This window comes from Phacochoerus africanus, chromosome 2 (assembly GCF_016906955.1).
Source record: "Phacochoerus africanus isolate WHEZ1 chromosome 2, ROS_Pafr_v1, whole genome shotgun sequence".
NCBI lineage: Eukaryota > Metazoa > Chordata > Mammalia > Artiodactyla > Suidae > Phacochoerus > Phacochoerus africanus.
The window spans coordinates 134,456,323-134,470,648 of NC_062545.1; the positions used below are offsets into that span (position 1 = coordinate 134,456,323).

General features: G+C 40.0%; 1 pseudogene; it reads right to left on the reverse strand.

The window, feature by feature from the left end:
• Nucleotides 1-6,522: 6,522 nt before the first annotated feature.
• Nucleotides 6,523-6,648, reverse strand: LOC125121802 (uncharacterized; annotated as a pseudogene).
• Between the last annotated feature and the right edge of the window lie 7,678 nt (nucleotides 6,649-14,326).

Below are 14,326 nucleotides of genomic sequence, written 5' to 3' on the forward strand. Positions count from 1 at the left end.
ATAAGTATATTACAGTTGTCTGTTCACTTACTTGATTTCTCAACTAAAGAGTAAAATCTTTGAGGGTAGGGACAATATCTTCTCTTTGTGTACCCAGTTTTTATCACTGTACCTGGCACTTAATAGTCAAGAATGAATGGATACAGTGGTACCCTGAGGAGTCCTTGTTTGAGTATACAAATTAATGGAAGTACCTTTGGGGGAATGACATTTTGTGTCACCTATTAGCACCTGAATGAAGTGCTTAGGGTCTTAGGAGAGACACTCCCATCCCAATCCCACCCCCACCCTACCAAGGAGAAAGAGTTTGAGAGCTATGGGAGCAAGCCCTTTAAAAAGCTGATTTGGGGAGTTCCCATTGTGGCTCAGTGGGTTACTAACCTAACTGGTGTCCATGAGGATGTAGGTTCGATCCCTGGCCTCACTCAGTGGGTTAAGGATCCCCCAATCCTCTGGATGTGGTATACGCCGGCAACTGCAGCTCCTATTCAACCCCTAGCGTGGGAACTTCCATATGCCACAGGTGAGGCCCTAAAAAGCAGTAAATAAATAAGCTGACCTATAAGAGTTCCTGCAGCTGCTCGGGTTGCTGAGAAGGCGCAGGTTTGATCCCTGGTCCACCACAGTGAGTTAAAAGGTTTCAGTATTGCCACAGCTGTGGTATAGGTCACAGCTGCAGCTCAGATCCAGTCCCTGGCCTGGGAACTTCCATATACTACAGATGCAGCCATTAAAAAAAATTAATTAAAAAATTAAATTTTTTAAAAAGCTGATGTGTAAAGAATCAGAGACAGATTCTGCATGCTTCATGGTTTTTAGCCAGTCCTGACTTTGAGCCTGTCTTCTTCATGGTGCTATAAAGATAAGTCCCCTAGGAAAAATGATTCAAACACTCTTTTGAACTCTTAAAGTGATCTATGCAGTCCTTAAGGGTCCCCTACCTCTCAGCCCTACAGTCATTGCCTTTGCAGTGAGAACACCTGTAGGGAAGGACATGCTATTTTCTGCCCTCTGTGCAGTTCAGATAGAGTCATAGATCTATAGCTGGAAGTGGCCTTAGACTATCTAGTTCCCATCTCTCTTGCTAAGACTGAAAAAATTGGCTCGGGCATATTAAGCAATTGGCCAGGCCCACAGAGCTAGTTTGTGTCAGAAGCCAGTTCATGCAAAGAAGAACTCTCTAGGGTTCCTCCTGTCCGCAAATATCATTTTTAAATACAATTTGCATCTCTTTCTTGAACATCCTAATTTCAACCCTTTCCTGCTTTCCAAGACCTACATGGAACTATGCTTTGCCAACTGGCAAAGGCATACCTTGATCAGCAGAACTCTATTTGCGCAAAGTGAGAATTCAGGGGCTCAGTGGCAGAAGAAAATATTGCAGATTGATTTCCGAGTAATTTTGGAAGGCCTGCATTGCTTTTGTTCCCCCATTGACTCCCTGAAGGGGAGGTTGCTTGTTCTGTACAACAGTAAAAAGAAGAATGAAGGGTACCCTCAGAACAACTTGAGGGTATAGAAGGGAATGTAATTTCCAACCGAGTTGGGGACGGAGGATTGTGTTTCCACATGGCGCTTATTAAACTGACAGCAACTTCCCACGTGGCTCTTGAGATGAAGGCAAGCCATTTTCTTCAGTGTGTGACCCCAGCATAAAAAACTTACAGGAACGTATGTTCTATCTGTGAATTCTGAATTTTGGCTCTTAATAAAGGTCCTGAGAAGTGGCTTGAATGAAGGCAAACCATCCTGGCTGCCCCTCCTGTCACATGGATGGACAAATGTTCTGAGTGGAAGGAAATAGCTCTGAGGACACAGGGCTGGCTCTGGAGGGTAGTCTTCAGGGTGCTGGGGAATCTGGTCTTTCCTCTCATCGCACACAGACTTGTCTTTATTAATGACCTTAGGAAGTGAGAAGGGGCTTGAAAATGAAATCCACAGATGATTCTGAATGGAGAAATGAGACAAACACCAGCATAAGCAAATGGATAACCTAAAGGAATTTGGAAAATGGGAATGGCAGGGACAAAATGTGAATCATCATGGAAAATGCAAATGGATATGTCTGGGGTCAGATAATCCACAAACCAGATACTCGTCTTGCAGGAAAATTTTGAAACACATTAAGGATAAAAAAGTCCACTGTAAAATGTTGCCTCTGGAGTTCCCATTGTGGGTTAAAAACCTTACATAGTGTCCATGAGGATGTGGGTTCAATCCCTGGCCTCACTCAAGGGGTTAAGGATCCAGTGTTGCTGCGAGCTGCAATGTGGTTTGCAGATGCAGCTTGAGTCTGGCGTGGCTGTAGCGTAGACCAGCAGCTGCTGCTCTGATTCAGCCCCTAGCCTGGAAATGTCCATATGCCACAGGTTTGGCCCTAAAAATAAAAAAAATTTAAAAAAAAAAACTTGCTTCTAACATTTGCAGAGACCAAGGTGGAGTGGGCGGGCAGGGAAGGAATGGGCTTGGGAGATGAATGGTCCTTCCAGGAAGCCTACTTATAGGTACAAGGCAACCTCATTCTAGGGCCCCTCCATTCTTCTCCCCTATCATATTTGTAGCCCATTCTGACATCCCTTGGGGTTGTCTGGGGTGAAGTGCTCATCTCACCCACTTTCTGAGATGCATATCTGGTAGAGAAGCAGGTAGCATTACAACCAGCAGGCATCTGAGCTCTCCAGACGTTAATTTTTTTCACTTTTATTTTTATTACATACCTTTTAAAAATTTATTTTACAAAATAGATTTCATCTATCAAAAACCACCCAGACTATTCTTTGGAAGAAAAATAAGAGCATGAAAAAGAACTTCTGTCACAGAACATGTCCTATTTATGTCATAGAGAATTACGAACTTGCAATAATTTTGTCCTTGCTGTTTTGATTTGGGAAATTTGTTACCAAAATTCTTCTTTTTAACCTCACTTGTAAAACTTCAACAACTACACACTGATGATGACCAGAGAGTCTCACATTTTCCACAACAGCCTGCATGTTTATAACTGTGGAAATTGCTCTGTTTTGAAAAGTCCTGCCTGAGACCCCGCTGAAGTGCTCTGTTGATGAGGCTTTCAGCAGGAGGAATTCTGAAGTAAACCAGAGCCCTCTGCTCCTTTCCTGTTATAGTGCTGCCAGATGCCTCCTTTTGCTGAAAGTTCATCATCTTGTTTTGAGCAGCCCTTCAGTTGGAAAAGTGAGGCCAGAAATCAAGTTCTTATGACTGCTGACCAAAATCACCAAAGAAAGTACGAGAATAGCTGTGCAGATTCCTGGGAATGTCTTTTATCCTCTAAGTGGATTATCCAGGAGAATTATTCCAAAAATGTAAGCTGAAATGGTATGGCAGAGCCTGCATAATTGGAGAACATGCTTCTCCTTGCAACGGGAAACCACTCAATAAGATTTGGGGGGTTTTGTTTTCAGATCTCTTTCCATCTTCCTTTAATCACAGTAATTCTCAGCAGAACAGTGATCAGAATCACCTGAGGAGCTTGTTAAGGATGCAGGACTTGTTGCCCTCCAGGACAGGGCTGTGGGGAGTGGATGTGACCTGCTGGTCTGGGATGTGATGATGCAGAGGAGAGAGCGAGGTGGAGTTACCATGTGGAGCTGAAACTCATCAAAGCTAGTTGACCTCCCCAAGGATGACCTGACCTAAGCATAGATCTAATTCCCTACCTTGAGTTGGAGGAGCTTGAGTTGGAGATGCTCTTTCTGGGGGCCTGGCTGTAAGGATCATGTGTAAGTCTGAACCCTTGGTTTAAATTGTCAGAGGAGGAGACCTGGAGTCACGTGACTAGGCTTCCTGCCTCTCATCCTCTTGGCCAGTGGCCGGGCTGGCCCCAAGGTAGGATGGGCTCTCAGGACTGGAGTAGGTTGGGGTGAGTCTGGAGGAGGAAGAGATGCTGAAGGTTTATATCTGGAAAGCCAAAAATCTGTTGTCAGTTCTCAGGGACCAGAAACAAGAGACAAAGCCAGCAGGGTCTGCATAAGCCTGGACATTGCAGTTCATGTGGGAATGAAGTTGGGTTATGACAAGAATTGCTTTAAATAGGGAAGCAAAGTCTCAAGCTCAGTTCTGTGTTTTCTAGAGAGTGGGGTGGTTGAATACCCAGCAGTGGGCTCTGAGGTGCTCTGCTGGGCATGTCTAATTTAAAAGCTCAGGGTTAAGCCACTGAAGCTGACTGTATCTCAACTGAAAGCCCAGTTCTGCTTCTAGAGTCCCACCAGGCCTGGCCTATCTGATAGAAAGCATTGGAGCCCCACAGGGGAAGAAGGGAGAGACATTCAGTGGGATCAGTGCCAGGCAGTCCACTATCCATGAAGTAATCCTGTAATGTTCACACCCAGTCCAAGCAAGAATGAGTAGAACTGAGCTCCCTGAGCTCCTGGAATGAGTACCTGGCTGGGCAGAAAAGGGGACCCAAGAGGGTTCAGTGTGTGCATCCTGGGAACTGGCAGTTATTGGATCTGAGATGTGGTCAGGAGCAAGATGACTGTAAATGGAAAAGGTGGAAGCTGGGACAGGGAGACTCATGAAGGTGCGCAAGTCCTGGTTGAATTCAGGCTCCAGCTAGAGGCTGCTCTGTCCACCATTTTCTTTCCTCATTTAGTTTACTTGTTGGTATTTCTTCTCTCAAGATCAAAATCACCCATTTTGCAGCTCTTGACAGATTCATATGATCTTATTTTTTCCTCCAGAGAAGCAGTATCCATGGGTGCCAGTCTCAACCATCATCTAGTCTTATTTTCAGTGTAACCTGTGGCTGCCCTGATATTTTATTTATGTTCCTTTCTTTCCTATGTCCTCCCTGAAATGGGATGTTATCTCCCCAGAAGAGGAATTGTGAATTTCTCCCTCCTCAGTCCCTAATACAGTGCCTGACACATAATTGGCTCTTATTAACATTAGATGAGTGGTCTGATGTCTCATGTACTTGTATTTCCAGAATATGAGCTGAGCTTTGGTGCAGTCTTGTGTGAGTGGTATGTTTCGCTGACCAAAGATGGCTTACAAAATGGAGAAAGCACACGAGATGCTTTCTTAAGATTTTAAACTACTTTCTTCCTTTGGTTTTGTATTAGTCGACAGTTTTTATAATGATGCAAGAGACCCTCTGCTGGCAACCTATTTCTGTAGGTGACTGAGCTAGTGGACATGTTTTCACCTGAGGTTCTGTGTAGAATGAGTACCTTCATGACACCCAGATTTGCACTTCCTCCACTGGGTTAATGTCACCTCCTTGAGAGGCAAAGAGCATGGTGCATCTGAGTGTAGATTTCCTAGGTTCGGTCCAAGCTGTACTTCTCATGGTGCAGCCGTTTGACCTCTGTATCCAGTTCCCTCATCTGTAACACAGCATGATAAGCAAAACAATACCTACTTCTAAGATTGACTGTGGAGATGAACTGACAATATGTATAAAGTACCAGACCTCAGAAAGCACTATATATGCATTAGCTCTCATTATCATTATTAATATGTGATTATGGAAGGTAGGAGCTGTCTAATGAATGCCAGTCATTGTGAGACTTATGACTGTGATGTGTTGAAAAGACTTTCATGATGCCCTATACTGTCATTTATGCACATTTGATTTGTAGCCTTTATGTCACTGGGTGAAAAATGCTTAAACAGGAACAACTTTGGAGCAACTGTAGCCAGGAAATCTATTTAATGGCATTATCTTTTTAAAAAAGGACTCATCATATTTGTTTTTGCTTAGTAAAAAAAAAAAAAAAAAAACCTTTTTCAGTGAGTATCCTGTAGCAGACACACCTTAAGCAAGCTCCCAGTGACTCAGGTCCCTGTATGACTTCCTCCCTTTGAGTGAAGATAGGACCTGTAACTTGGTTTTAGCCAATAGAATACGGCAAAAGTAAAGGACTTTTCCAATGTAATTAAAGTCCCTAATCAGTTGACTTGTGTTAATCCAAAGGCAGATTACCTGAGTGGGCCTGACTTAATCAGGTGAAAGCCTTTAAAAGAGAGACAGATGACCTCCCTGAGGTAAGAGACTGTCTTCTATTGGCCTTGAAGATGAGAGAGGCTATGAGTCCTATAGCCACAAGGATGTAAATCCTGCCCTTCCTCATACCAGGCTAAGGGAATGTGGAAGAGGATGTTTCCCTAGTTGAGTCTCTGATGAGAAAATAACACACATAATTGCAGTTTTGTGTGATTCTGGGCAGAGGATCCAGCTTAGCCATGCCTAGACTCCTGATCTCTGGAAACTGAGATAATAAATGTGTGCTGTTTTAATAAGCTTCTACATTTATGGTAATTTTTATGTACCAATAAAAATGAATACAGATCCAATTGGGAAATGTCTCTTTTCCTCCCCAAATTTTATCTCTCCTTTAATCACAAGTGTAGAAATCATAGCCAGGTGAGAGCATAGCTAGATAGTGAAGAGAGTACTAAAAGAGAAAGCTGTATTGTCAAGCAAGACAAAACTATTTTTAAGTTAAAAAGCAGTGTAGGACATCAACATGCTGAGGTTTGTATTGTAAAAAGAAACTCTTGTGGTAATCAGTTGATAAACATGCAATCAAAATGAATTTTGAGAATATAGAACTCTCACAACTCAATAAGAAAAGAATAACCTTATTTTTACACTTGATCTTAGCCAAAAGGCCAAGAAGCGATAACCTTATTTTCAAATGGGCCAAAAAATTTGAATAGACATCTTTCCAAAGAAGATACACAAATGGTCAGTAAACATGGGAAATAAAAAAAAAGACCCTTAACATTGTGATGAAAATGCAAATCAAAACCACAGTGAAATACTACTCACACATGCTAGGATGACTGTAATCAAAAACACAGACAACAGGAAGTGTTGATGAGAATGTAGAGAAATAGGAACCCTGTTCCTGATGGTGGGAAGGTAAAATGGTGTAATCATTTTGGAAAAGAGTTCCTCAAAAAGTTGACATTGACCCAGCAATTCTACTCACAGGTATACAAAATTTAAAACATTGGTCCACACACAAAAAAATTGCAGTTTTTATAGCAGCTTTATTCATAATATCCAATAAGTGGAAACAATCCAAAATTCCAACAACTAATGAAGGGGTGAAAAATGTGATATATCCAGAGTTCCTGTCATGGCTCAGTGGGTTAAGAACCCAGTGTAGTGTCTGTGAGGATTCAGATCCTATCCCTGGCCTTACTCAGTGGGTTAAGGATCCAGTGGTGCTGTGGCTGTGGGGTAGGTCTGCAACTACAGCTCCGATTTGACCTCTGGCCCAGGAACTTCCATGTGTGACAGGCATGGCTGTAAAAAGAAAAAAATTTTAATATGGTAAATCCATACAGTAAAATATCATTCAGCCATAAAAAAGGGATGAAGTACTGATTCAGGCGGCAGTATGGGTGAAACTTGAAAACATTACCCTAAGAGAAAGGAGCCAGATGTAAAAGGTTACAAATTGTATCCTTCCTTTTAAATGTTGAGAATAGGCAACTCCACAGAGATAGAAAGTAGATTCAGTGGTTTCCAGTAGCTGAGGGAACAGGATGATAGGGCATGATTGCTGATGGATGTGAAGTTTCTTGGGGGAGGGGTGAAAATTACTAGCATCAATAGCTGTACAAATTTGTGACTATATTAAAATCCACTGAATAGGACATTTAAAACAGGTGTATTCCATGTATGATTGGGCTACTTTGCTGTACAGCCACAATTGGCACAATATTGGGAATCAAGTATACCAAAAAAAAAAAAAAGTGCATTTCGTAGCATGTGAATTATGCTATGAAATACACTTGTTTTATCTCAATACAAAAAGTGAATTATGAGTTAGTACAATTCAAGGGTCCCATGCAAGGAAGTAATCAAGTCCATTGTGGATGGCATGAAATGTGAACAGAAAGGGTCACCCAGAGGAAGATTAGCTGAGGTTACAAGAAGTATAAATTGGAAAAGTTTGATGAAAGCAATATAAGAGACCTATGGGATAATATAAAGTGGGCCAATCTATGCATAATATAAATTCCAGAAGGAAAAGAAAAAGAAAAGGGGATTGAAAATATATTTGAAGAAATTATGGCCAAAAACTTTCCAAATCTAAAGCATAACAATATCAAGATACAGGAAGCACAGAGAACCCCAAACAAGCTGAACCCAAACAGGCCCACACCAAGACATATTATAATAAAAATGGCAAAAGTTAAAGAGAGGATTCTAAAGGCATCAAGAGAAAAGCAAAGCAGTAATTATAAGGGAACCCTCATATGGCTATCAGCTTATTTCTCTACAGAAACACTATAGGCCAGAAGGGAGTGGAAAGATATATTAAAAGTGCTGAAAGGAAAAAATTTGCAACCTAGAATACTCTATCCAGCAAGAATATCATTTAAATTAGAAGGGGAAATAAAGAATTTCTCCAACAAACAAAAGCTAAAAGAGTATAGCAATACTAAACACATCCTAAAAGAAATACTGAAAAGCCTTCTCTAAATTAAAAAAGGGAGGGGGAGAGAGAAAAGGAAGAAGGAGGAAACAACAATTGGAAAGCAATCACTTAAATAAGCCCGCATACAGATATAAACAGGAAGATGTTAAAAAAAAAAGATATCAAAATCATACAATGTGGGGAAGGAAAGTAAGAAAATACAGATTTTTTTTATTTTAATGATGTGCCTGAGCCTATATGACTATCAGACAAAAGCAAGCAGATATTGGAAGGGCTTAACGTGCTTAAAAAAACAGGGCAACCACAAATCAAAACCAAACATTACATTCACAAAAACTGAAAAGAAAAGTGTTCAAGCATAAAATAAATGGAAACCATCCAAACCAAAAAAGAAAAGAAAAGAGAAACATAGAATCAATTGGAAAACAGGTTTAAATGGCATTAAATACATATCTATCAATAATCACCTTAAATGTCAATGGACTAAATGCTCCAATCAAAATACACAGAGTGGCTGATAGGATAAAAAAGCAAAAACCTTCCATCTGCTGCCTACAAGAAACTCATCTTAGAGAAAGGACACATATAGATTGAAAGTGAGGGGATGTGAAAAGATATTTCATGCCAATGGACAAGACAGGAAAGCAGAAGTTGCAATACTCATATCAGACAAAATAGACTTTAAAATGAAGGCCATAAAAACAAAGAAGGACACTATTTAATAGTTAAAGGAGCCATTCAAGAAGAGGATATTACTATTGTCAATGTATATGCCTCTAATATAGGAGCACCCAGATACCTACAACAAATACTAACAGACAAAATCATAGTAGGGAATACAATCATAGTAGGAGACTTTAATACCACCCTCACATCAATGGACAGATCCTCTAGACAGAAAACCAATAAAGCAACAGAGATCCTAAAGGAAACAATAGAAAAGTTAGACTTAATTGACATTTTCAGGACATTACATCCAAAAAAAAAATCAGAATACACATTCTTCTCAAGTGCACATGGAACATTCTCAAGAATTGATCACATACTGGGGCACAAAGCTAACCTCAACAAATTTAAGAATATAGAAATTATTTTAAATATCTTCTCTGACCACAATGGCATGAAACTAGAAATCAACCACAGGAAATGAAGTGAGAAAAAACCTACTACATGGAGGCTAAACAACATGCCACTAAAAAACAAATGGGTCAATGAGGAAATCAAGAAGGAAATTTAAAAATACCTCAAGACAAATGATAATGAAGACACATCCACTCAAAATCTATGGGATGCCACAAAAGCGGTGCTCAGAGGGAAATTCATAGCAATACAGGCCTTCCTCAGAAAAGAAGAAAAATCTCAAATCGACAACCCAACACCTAAATGAATTAGAAAAAAGAACAACGAACAAAACCTAAAGTCAGCAGAAGGAAGGAAATCATAAAGATCAAAGAGGAAATCAATAAAATAGAGATTCAAAAACAATAGAAGGAATCAATGAAACCAAGAGCTGGTTCTTTGAAAAGGTAAACAAAATTGACAAGCCTCTGGCTAGACTCACCAAGAAGAGAGAAAAAACCCAAATAAACAAAATAAGAAATGAAAAAGGAGAAGTCACAACAGATACTACAGAAATACAAAAAAAAAAACCATGACAGAATACTATGAACAACTGTATGCCAAAAAATTTGACAACCTAGAATAAATGGACAATTTTCTAGAGACTTACAAAACTGAATCAAGAAGAAAAAGATCAACTGAACAGACCAATCACTAGAAATGAAATTGAACACATCATAAGAACACTCCCTACAAATAAAAGTCCAGGACCAGATGGTTCATAGGTTAATTGCACCAAATCTACAAAGAGGAGCTTATACCTATCCTCCTTAAAATTTTTCAAAAGGTTGAAGAAAAAGGAACACTCCCAAAGACATTCTATGATGCCACCATCACCCTAATTCCAAAACCAGAAAAAGATACCACCAAAAAAGAAAACTATAGGCCAATATCTTTGATGAATATAGATGCAAAAATTCTCAACAAAATTTTAGCCATCTGAATCCAACAACGTATAATAAAGATCATACACCACGACCAGGTGGGATTCATCCCAGGTGCACAAGGATGGTTCAACATATGCAAATCAATCAACATCATACTCCATATTAACAAAAGAAAAGTCAAAAACCACATGATCATCTCAATAGATACAGAGAAAGCATTTGACAAAGTCCAACATCCATTCATGATAAAAACTCTTACCGAAGTGGGTGTAGAGGGAACATACATTAACATAATCAAAGCCAGTTATGACAAACCCACAGCAAATATAATACTCAATGGAGAAAAGCTGAAAGCCTTCCCACTAAAATCTAGAACAAGACAAGGATGTCCATTCTCACCAATATTATTCAACATAGTACTGGAAGTCCTAACCACAGCAATCAGACAAACAAAAGAAATAAAAGGCATCCAAATAGGAAGAGAAGAGGTAAAACTGTCACTGTATGCAGATGACGTATTATATATAGAAGACCCCAAGAACGCAACCCAAAAATTACTTGAACTGATCAACAAATTCAGCAAAGTAGCAAGATATAAGATTAACATTCAGAAATCAGTCGCATTTCTGTATACTAACAATGAAATATTAGAAAAGGAATACAAAAATACAATACCTTTTAAAATTGCACCCCAAAGAATCAAATACCTTGGAATACACCTGACCAAGGAGGTAAAAGATTTATATGCTGAGAACTATAAAACAATAATCAAGGAAATTAAAGAAGATGTAAAGAAATGGAAAGATATTCCATACTCCTGGGTTGGAAAAATTAATATTGTAAAAATGGCCATACTACCCAAAGCAGTCTACAGATTCATTGTGGTCCCTATCAAATTACCCATGACATTTTTCACAGAACTATAACAAACAATCCAAAAACTTATATGGAACTACAAAAGACCCAGAATTGCCAAAGCAATCCTGAGGAACAAAAACCAAGCAGGAGGCATCACTCTCCCAGACTTCAGGCAATATTACAAAGCCACAGTCATCAAGACAGTGTGGTACTGGTACCAAAACAGACAGACAGACCAATGAAACAACATAGAGAACCCAGAAATAAACCCAGACACCTTCGGTCAATTAATCTTTGACAAAGGAGGCAAGAACATAAAATGGGAAAAAGAAAGTCTATTCAGCAAGCATTGCTGGGAAACCTGGACAGCGTCATGCAAATCAATGAAACTAGTACACACCCTCACACCATGCACAAAAATAAACTCAAAATGGCTGAAAGACTTAAATATAAGACAAGACACCATCAAACTCCTGGAAGAGAACATAGGCAAAACACTCTCTGACATCAACCTCATGAATATTTTCTCAGGTCAGTATCCCAAAGCAACAGAAATAAGAACAAAAATAAACCAGTGGGACCTAATCAAACTGACAAGCTTTTTCATAGCAAAGGAACCAAAAAGACAACAAAAAGACAACTTACGGAATGGGAGAAAATAGCTTCAAATGATGCAACGGACAAGGGCTTACTTGCTAAAATATACAAGCATCTTATACAACTCAACACCAAAAAAGCCAACAACCCAATTGAAAAATGGGCAAAAGACCTGAATAGACATTTTTCCAAGGAAGATGTGCAGATGGCCAACAAGCACATGAAAAAATGCTCAACATCACTGATTATTAGAGAAATGCAAATCAAAACAACCATGAGATACCACCTCACACCAGTCAGAATGGCCGTCATTCATAAGTCCACAAATAACAAATGCTGGAATGGGTGTGGAGAAAAGGGAACCCTCCTGCACTGTTGGTGAGAATGTAAGCTGGTACAACCACTATGGAGATCAGTATGGAGATACCTTGGAAATCTATACATAGAACTACCATATGACCCAGCAATCCCACTCTTGGGCATACATCTGGACTAAACTCTCCTTAAAAAAGACACATGCGGAGTTCCTGTCGTGGCGCAGTGTTTAATGAATCCGAGTAGGAACCATGAGGTTGCAAGTTCGATCCCTGCCCTTGCTTAGTGGGTTAAGGATCCGGCGTTGCCGTGAGCTGTGGTGTAGGTCGCAGACGTGGCTTGGATCCCGTGTTGCTGTGGCTCTGGCATAGGCTGGTGACTACAGCTCTGATTGGACCTCTAGCCTGGGAACCTCCATATGCCACAGGAGCAGCCCTAGAAAAGGCAAAAAGACAAAAAAAGAAAAAAAAAGACACATGCACCTGTATGTTCATTGCAGCTCTATTCACAATAGCCAAGACATGGAAACAGCCCAAATGTCCATTGACAGATGACTGGATTAGGAAGATGTGTTATGTATACAGAATGGAATACTGCTCAGCCATAAAAAAGAATGACATAATGCCTTTTGCAGCAACATGAATGGAACTAGAGACTCTCATACTGAGTGAAGTTAAGTCAGAAAGAGAAAGACAAATACCATATGATATCACTTATATGTGGAATCTAATATATGGCACAAATGAACCTTTCCATAGAAAAGAAAATCATGGACTTGGAAAACAGACTTGTGATTGCCAAGGGGGAGGGGGAGGGAGTGGGGTGGCTGGGGAGCTTGGGGTTGATAGATACAAACTATTGCCTTTGGAATGAATTAGCGATGAGATCCTGCTGTGTAGCACTGGGAACTATGTCTAGTCACTTATGATGGAGCATGATAATGTGAGAAAAAAGAATGTATACATGTATGTGTAACTGGGTCACCATGCTGTACAGTAGGGAAAAAAAATTGTATTGGGGAAATAACTATTAAAAAAATAATAATTTTTAAAAAAGAGAAAAAATGGAAGAGTTTGGTGTTTTGTCTATTCCTCATCTTGACCAAAGTTTTTTTTTGTTTGTTTGTTTGTTTTGTTTTTTTTTCCCCATACCTCAATGCACTTGAAATGGAAAGGCCCCAAATCAGTGTCCAGGATACTCCATAGTATCCTGTGATGGCCTCCATCCCTCACCCTCCTCTGGGAACATGCTTCCTTCCTGTCTTTCCCAGTTTTTATCTGTCACCATATCAGTCAATGGCAACATCTGTTTTAGGCTTCCAATGTTCAATACACAAACTCTGAATCACAAAGTAAATATGCCTTGGATTCAGTAAGAAATCAAAAGAATTTTGCCACGCAAAAACGCTGGTCATGGTTCCTTGATATCTGAGACAGTAGTATTATTTTGGCTCTGACTGACTTCTTCAATTAATCCTTCAAACTCCAAATAACTTGCCTCTTAAATATGTACATTGATTTTGAGAACCAATGTGTGTCTAAAGCTTAAAGAATTTGTACATCAGGGCGTAAAAATGCATCCTACATGGCCCATCCTCTCTACCTCTGTCTAAGCTTTTAGGTTAGTTAGAAGAGTAATTCACAGGTAATACTTACACAATGCAGCATGTCACACACTGTGCTAAAGTTACAACTTGCTGTCACTCAGTGAATCCATAACAGATAAAGGGCAGGAGTCTTTTTTTGTTTTAGCTTTGCCTGTGAACCAAAGTTCCTGGGCCAGGGATCCAACTCACACCACAGTAGCGACCCAAGCTACTGTGACTATGCCAGATCCTTAACTCACTAGGCCACCAGAGAACTCCAGGAGACTTTCAGCAAGACTACAGTGATGAGGGAAGCTCCCCTGAGGAAGAGATATTTGAAATGAATCTTGAAAGCTGGATTTTATTTGGGTAACCAAGAGGGATGGAACATGAACTCCAGGGCAAGGGGGATGGCAGGCAGAAAGGTATGCAGCCAGAAGGCTGACAGCATGTCCTGGGAAGTGTGATTTGAGCACCTTGCTGAGGAAGATTTGCTTAGGGAAGCAAGGAGACAGAAAGAGGTTTGGAAAGGGACAAAAGGGGAG